The sequence below is a fragment of the Vidua chalybeata genome (assembly GCF_026979565.1).
Source record: "Vidua chalybeata isolate OUT-0048 chromosome W unlocalized genomic scaffold, bVidCha1 merged haplotype SUPER_W_unloc_1, whole genome shotgun sequence".
Taxonomy (NCBI): domain Eukaryota; kingdom Metazoa; phylum Chordata; class Aves; order Passeriformes; family Viduidae; genus Vidua; species Vidua chalybeata.
The window spans coordinates 145,494-151,746 of record NW_026530320.1 but is presented as its reverse complement, the minus strand read 5'-3'; the positions used below and the strand labels follow the sequence as shown (position 1 = coordinate 151,746).

At 46.5% G+C, this 6,253-nt stretch overlaps 1 long non-coding RNA gene across 1 annotated transcript; it reads right to left on the bottom strand.

The window, feature by feature from the left end:
• Positions 1–4,100: 4,100 nt before the first annotated feature.
• Positions 4,101–5,868, bottom strand: LOC128782845 (uncharacterized). The gene is made up of 2 exons (XR_008428900.1): positions 5,758–5,868; positions 4,101–5,037 (listed from the first exon to the last, which is right to left on the bottom strand). It is a non-coding gene; the product is annotated as an uncharacterized LOC128782845 (long non-coding RNA).
• Between the last annotated feature and the right edge of the window lie 385 nt (positions 5,869–6,253).

Genomic DNA, 6,253 nt, shown 5'->3' with positions numbered 1-6,253 from the left:
TGATGAGGTCTAACTCCATTTTAGAAGGCTGAATGATTTCTTTATTAAAATTATGTTATAATACATTAATATGCTATATAAAAGAGTATACTAAATACTACATGCTACTTTCTCTAACTATCATATCTAACTAACTCACAACTCGTGACCCTGTTCTCCAGAGTCCAGACACAGGTGGATCTGATTGGCCACCAGGCCCAAACAATCCACCATGATCCAACCAAGCGCTCACTTTGGGTAAACAATTCTCCAAACACATTCCACAAGAGAAAAACAAGGAGCAGAAATAGAAATTGTTTTCTCTTTCATTTCTCTCTGTGCACCTCAATAAAAAATCCTGAGAGAGAGAGAAATGTGCTTGCCACGTCAGACTGCTGTTTAAAAATAGATGACAATGGGGATGCTGTTCTGGATATAGTCAATGATATCAGAAAAATTGCCCAGTTCAAAAATGGGAATCAATGCTAAATACTAGCTGGTGGCATAATGTATTGGGAGTAGAATGGTGGAAGAAGTTAGGCTTCTTCTTTTAAGCTCTATAGCCGGTCTAATATTTCATCCTTGTTTGATCCCCTGTTTCATTCGACTCATCACCAGTGTAGTCCAAGGCATGCAAGTAGTGACCATGCCCATGGACCAAAAGTTGACTACATCTCAAACAGCACAAAGGATCATGGTGTTAAAGAAACAAAACAATATAGAAGATCCCCTCAAAGAAGCGAGATTGATTTGTGGAAAAAAATAAGAAAATAATGAATATTGCTCAAGCCAAATGATTTATAAAAAGAAAGAGGGAGGATAGTGAGAAATGCATAGTATATCATTGGCTTTTCGCAAATATTAAAATGAATACTATATGTGTTATGTTGGAAAGTAGTGTTGTATTAATCCTTTTTTAGTAGTATTGTATTAATCATTTAAAGTAGTGTGTTAAATATAGTTTTAGGCTATAGCATAATATTAAAATAGAAGCTATGTGATGTAAGATAACTTTTTGTGGCCAGCACAAGGAACGGATGAGATAATCGAGAAATTCTTCGCACAGAGTTAACAGCAAGAGTTACTGCCTCCTTAGCAGAAAAGACAAACATCCTTCCACCTCCTCTCCGTCTTTAAGGAGCCACCAGTATTAAGGGGAAAAAGTCGACAAAAACCAGAAAAATCCCTAGTTTGCAAGGAATTTATGCATCATGTATGCGATATATGAATATGCAACAGGCTACTGCTTTTAAGGGCTAATCCTTTGTTCACAAGGCATGCTTTTCGTGGCTTAGTGCCCAGGAGCATCCGGATGTCCGTAATTCTTTGCTTTTATTGTCCTTTATTGTCCTAAATCTGATTATCCAAATTCTTATTGCTCTAATTTTTATTACTGTTTTTATAACGATTTCATTACTATTAAACGTTTAAAATTTTAAAACAAGTGAATGGCATATTTCACAGACTCCACCCCAAAGGTGCCTGTGCCTTTTTGGTGCTGCTCCCTCCAGTCAAATGACTGCTTTGGCCAGGGCAGGCCTGGCTTCAACTTCTCAGGACATTTTGAAAAAACAACACAAGTTGCTCTACATTGTTTGCTGAAAGCCCCACTTCCATTGCAGACATTTCTAAGCTGCACGTCTCCTGGAAGCAAATAAAATGCAAAGCGTGCGTTCGGCACTGCTGGCTTGAGGGCTCAGGAGAGTAGGATTTGCATTAAGCTGGAGAGGAGGCTTCTAGAAAAATAGGCAGTGCCCTCAAAGCTGCCCAACGGTGGTCTGTGGTGCCCTGCACCCCCGGGGACAATGAGCACCTTGAATGGTCCACACAACTGTCTTGTAACATATATGAACCCTGCTTTCCTCTATATCGGGCTAAGGATATCCTTGGCCGCCTTTGAGGCAAGGGCACATTGTCCTATTTTGCAAAGCTGCTTTCCAGCCGATCGGCCTCCAGCATGTACTGGTGCATGGGGTTGTGTCTCCCCAGAGGTGCAGGACTTGTGTATCCACAGGTTCCTCGGGTGGTCTCAAAAGAGATCGTTTCCTATGATGGAAGGGACTTTGTTCCCCAAGTCCCTGCCTTGAGGTTCAGGGTCTCAAGAGGCTTGCTAACCGTGCCAGTGAAAACACAGGGAAATGAATCACCGAGTACCACAGCCTTCTCCATGTTGCTGGCCACTAGACCGCCTGGCTTATTTAACAGCAGTGGGGGAAGGGGGGGGGGTGGGTTGCATATGCTTTCTTTAGTCTTATTTTCTGACCAACGCACCTGTGGAAGCCCATTGTCCGATTCTTTACATCCCCTGCCAAATTCAGCTGCAGCTTTGCCTTGGCTTTTCTGATCCCATCCCTACAGACCGGGGCGGCATCTTTAGATTCTTCCCAGAATGCGTGTCCCTGCTTCCAGTTTATAGCCACTGACTGCAGAGCTCCAGTCATTTGAGTTGTCCCAGCACATTTCTACTATAGTGATTACATTGTTAGCTTTCTGGCTGCACAGTGGTTTCCAGCTCCTCTTTCTTATGCATACTGCATGCATTGGTACAGAGGCACTTCCGTTGGGCTGTTGACTGCGTCACTTTTTTGGACAAGGATCAAGCCCCAATTCCTTTGCAGCATTTCTCAAGTATTCCCCTCTTAGTTCCCAACACATCACCAGCCCCTGGCTCTTCTCTGTTGCTCAAAACTCCATTGTCTTTCCCCGCTGAGTCTCGTTTAAAGCCCTCCTTGTAAGCCTAACCGGCTGACCGGCAAAGACGATCTTGCCCCGCTTGGTCGCGTGAATCCCATCAGCTCCCAACAGACCCGGCTTCTTAAAGGTAGATCCATGATTATAGAAGCCAAAACCCTGAGTATGGCACCAGCTACACAGCCCGGCATTCAGCTGTTCAGTCCGTCTCCTCCTTCCTGGAACCCTTCCTCAGACCAGACACCAACAGAGGCGACCATCACCTGTGCTCCCCATCCTTTTAGCATCGCTCCTACAGACATAATAGACTCCTGGGAGGGTTCTAAGTTGCCTTATCTGATGCTACAGAGAAGAGTAGGAGCAGGCGATAATCTGTAGGGTTCACCAGCCTTGGCAGCCTCTCAGTGACACCATGAATGTGAGCTCCTGGTAGGCAGCAGAGCTCTCTAGAGAAATCATCTGGGTGGGAAATGGGTGTCTCGGTGTTTCTCAGGAGGAAATCTCCAATTGCTAAAACCTTTATGTCCTTCTCTGGTCGCACTGGTTCTAACGTGGGCAAGTGGTTAGGTCAGCTTTGCATGGTTGGCTTTGTCCTGGGTCCTGTCCATTACTCATGTGCTCTTCAGTCTCCAAACCAGGAGCATCCTGTCTGTTATGTAGGGGCACTTCAGGAGATGGGGGAGGGTTCTTCCTTCTACCCTGAGCACAGAAATGCATCCGGTCTCCTTCATCTCAGGAGTTATTTGTGTCAGTCACCCCGAGGCTACATTCTGGCTTGCCTTCCTTTTGTACACTCTGAAGGCAGGATGTCGCTCAGCCTGGGACAGCGTACAATACCTGGCATCGAACTCCTGTCTGTGTACCTGGATTCTGTGCTTGCAATCAATCTCCACTTTTAAAATTTCCACGTCCAAGGAGATCTTTCTGCTGGGCACACTTGCAGCCATGACATCCACCGCTGCCTTCGGGTTCTAAGGGGGACTTCCAGGTACCGGAGCTCTTGCCCTGCCCTTTGTTCATTGACCCTGTCCATCACTCCCGCACTGGGCTGCTGATTATTCTCTCCCTCCAGTTCGGGGACGCCCTGCCGCAACACCTCACTTTTAATTTAAAGCCCTCCTAATGAGGTCAGCTATCCTACTGGCAAAAATATCTGTGCTCCGCTCAGTGAGGTGGAGCCCCGCTCTCCCAAGCAGATGCTGATCCAAAAACAGGGTCCCATGATCATAGAACCCAGAACGCTGTTGCAAGCACCAGCTCCGCAGCCAATTATTTACCCGCATTATCAGTGCCCTTATCCTACAACACCTGGATGGCATCAAAAGCATCGGTGGTGGGTCGACCTTGTCTGGATGCCAGGTGCCCACAGAGCCGCTCTATCACTCCCCCTTCTCAGCTTGACACAGAGAGAAAATAAGATGGAAAACAACTCACAGGGTGAGCTAAGGCAGTTTACTAAAGGAAAAGAGAAAGTTTTCGCACGAAAAAGCAAACAGGAAAAACAAATAATTATATCCGCTAGTTCCCATCAGCAAGCACTGTCCGACCACTTTCCAAGAAGCAGGGCTTCAGCACGCGTAGGGGTTGCTCCAAAAGGCAAACGTTGTAAATAGCGAATGTGCCCCCTTCCCTCTCCTTAACTCAGCTTTTATTTCTGAGCTGAAGTCATCATATGGTACAGAATAGCCCTCTGGCCAGTTTGGGTCACCTGGTCTAGTGGTGTCTCCTCCCGCCCCCAGCCTACTGATGAGGGACAGAATGTTGGAGAGACAGCGCTGATGCTGTGCCAACACTGCCCAGCAGTAGCCAAAACACTGGGGTGTTATCAACACCCTTCTAGTTACCAATGCAAAGCATGGCACTGATGGCCGCTATGGGGAAAACAAACTCCATCTCAGCCACACCCAATGCAATCTCCACCCCTTACTTGACACCATTTGCATCATACTCAGATGCCACAGAATTATATTTATATATCTGTCTTCCAATTATTCCGTTGTATTTATTTGCCTGAATTTATTTATTTGTCATGACTGAAATCCCTTCTTACCAACGCTTACAACTTAAACTCCATGCTTAAACCATCTTTATGCCCAACACACGTATACATTTTCATTAACTAATGTCTCCCTTCCTTTCAAAGATAGATATTATTTTCCCATTCCATGGGTTTCCTCCACCCCTCCGGATGTTTAAAAACAGGCCGTGACTTGGGCTCCATTCCATCAAGATGGGTGCTCGGGACAGAAGCGACACACACGATCCTTCGGCACCGACACCGGCCCTGCCCGGGCTATCGTCGCACTCTCCTCGCTCCTCGTAAAATTCACTCACCGTCGGTTCATGTCACTCCTGCTACTTTACTCCCTGCAACATAGAATTTACACTCATTATATTTCCCCCAAGGTTAAATCTCCTTGAGGCACACACCAGGTCTCCCCATCCTTCTGCATTACCCACCAAGTACACCCAGGTCCCTGAGCAAAGACAATCCCATTAATAGGTTTGCCTTTTCCCATGGGAGGAGAATTCCACACCGACCTCCTTAGCCTCTCCCCTGTGTGCAGTATGGGGACCTTATCTCCTCCCACAGTATGTAGTGGTTTTGTTTGGGCAGGACCAGCGCGGTTAGCAGATCTTCTGGTGTTAACCAGCCAAGTGGCCTCTGCTAAATTTGCATCCCAATGCTTCCGTGCCCAATTGCCTAACCCTCTTGACAGTCCATCATACCTCTCAATCTTTCCAGAGGCTTGTGGGTGATAAGGGATGTGATATATCCACATGTTTCTTTGCCCAAGAGTTTAGGAGGCTATTTCAAAAACAAGCCTCATTGATTCCATTCTTTCTGGGCTACCATGACACCACAAAATGTGTCTCTCAAGGCCTAAGATGGTGTTTCGAGCAATAGCATGGCTTAGAGGGTATTTTTCCAGCCAGCCAGTAGTTGCCTCTACCATGATGAGTATGTAAGCTCTTGCTTTGGTGTGTTCATGGCAGTGGTCCAATATAGTCAATTTGCCAGGCCTCACCATCTCTAAAACCCAGTTTGGCCATCTATTCCAAGGAGATTGTACTCGTGTGGCTCACCTGATTGCAGCACATGCTTCACATTCATGGGTGACCTGTGTGATAGCCTCTGTGATCAGATCCACCCCTCGATCACAAGCTCATCTGTAGGTTGCATCTTTTCCTAGATGTCCTGATGATTCATGGGCCCATCGGGCTGTAAATAGTTCACACTTCTGCTCCCAGTCTAAGTCTACCTGAGCTATTTCAATTTTGGCAGCCTTATCGAGCTGTTCGTTGCTGTGATGTTCCGCAGTGGCATGGCTTTTGGGCATGTAAACATCTACGTGACATTCCTTCAGAGCCATGTTTTCTATCCGTGCAGTGATGTCCTGCCACAACGCAGCAGCCCAAATGGGTTTACCCTTGCATTGCCAATTGGCCTTCTTCCATTGCTGTAGCCGCCTTCATAGGGCATTAGCCACCATCCAGGAGTCACTACAGAGACACAGTACAGGCCACTTTTCTTCTCCTTCAGTGGCCTCAACGACTCGTTGTGTGGGACTCCACACAGCAG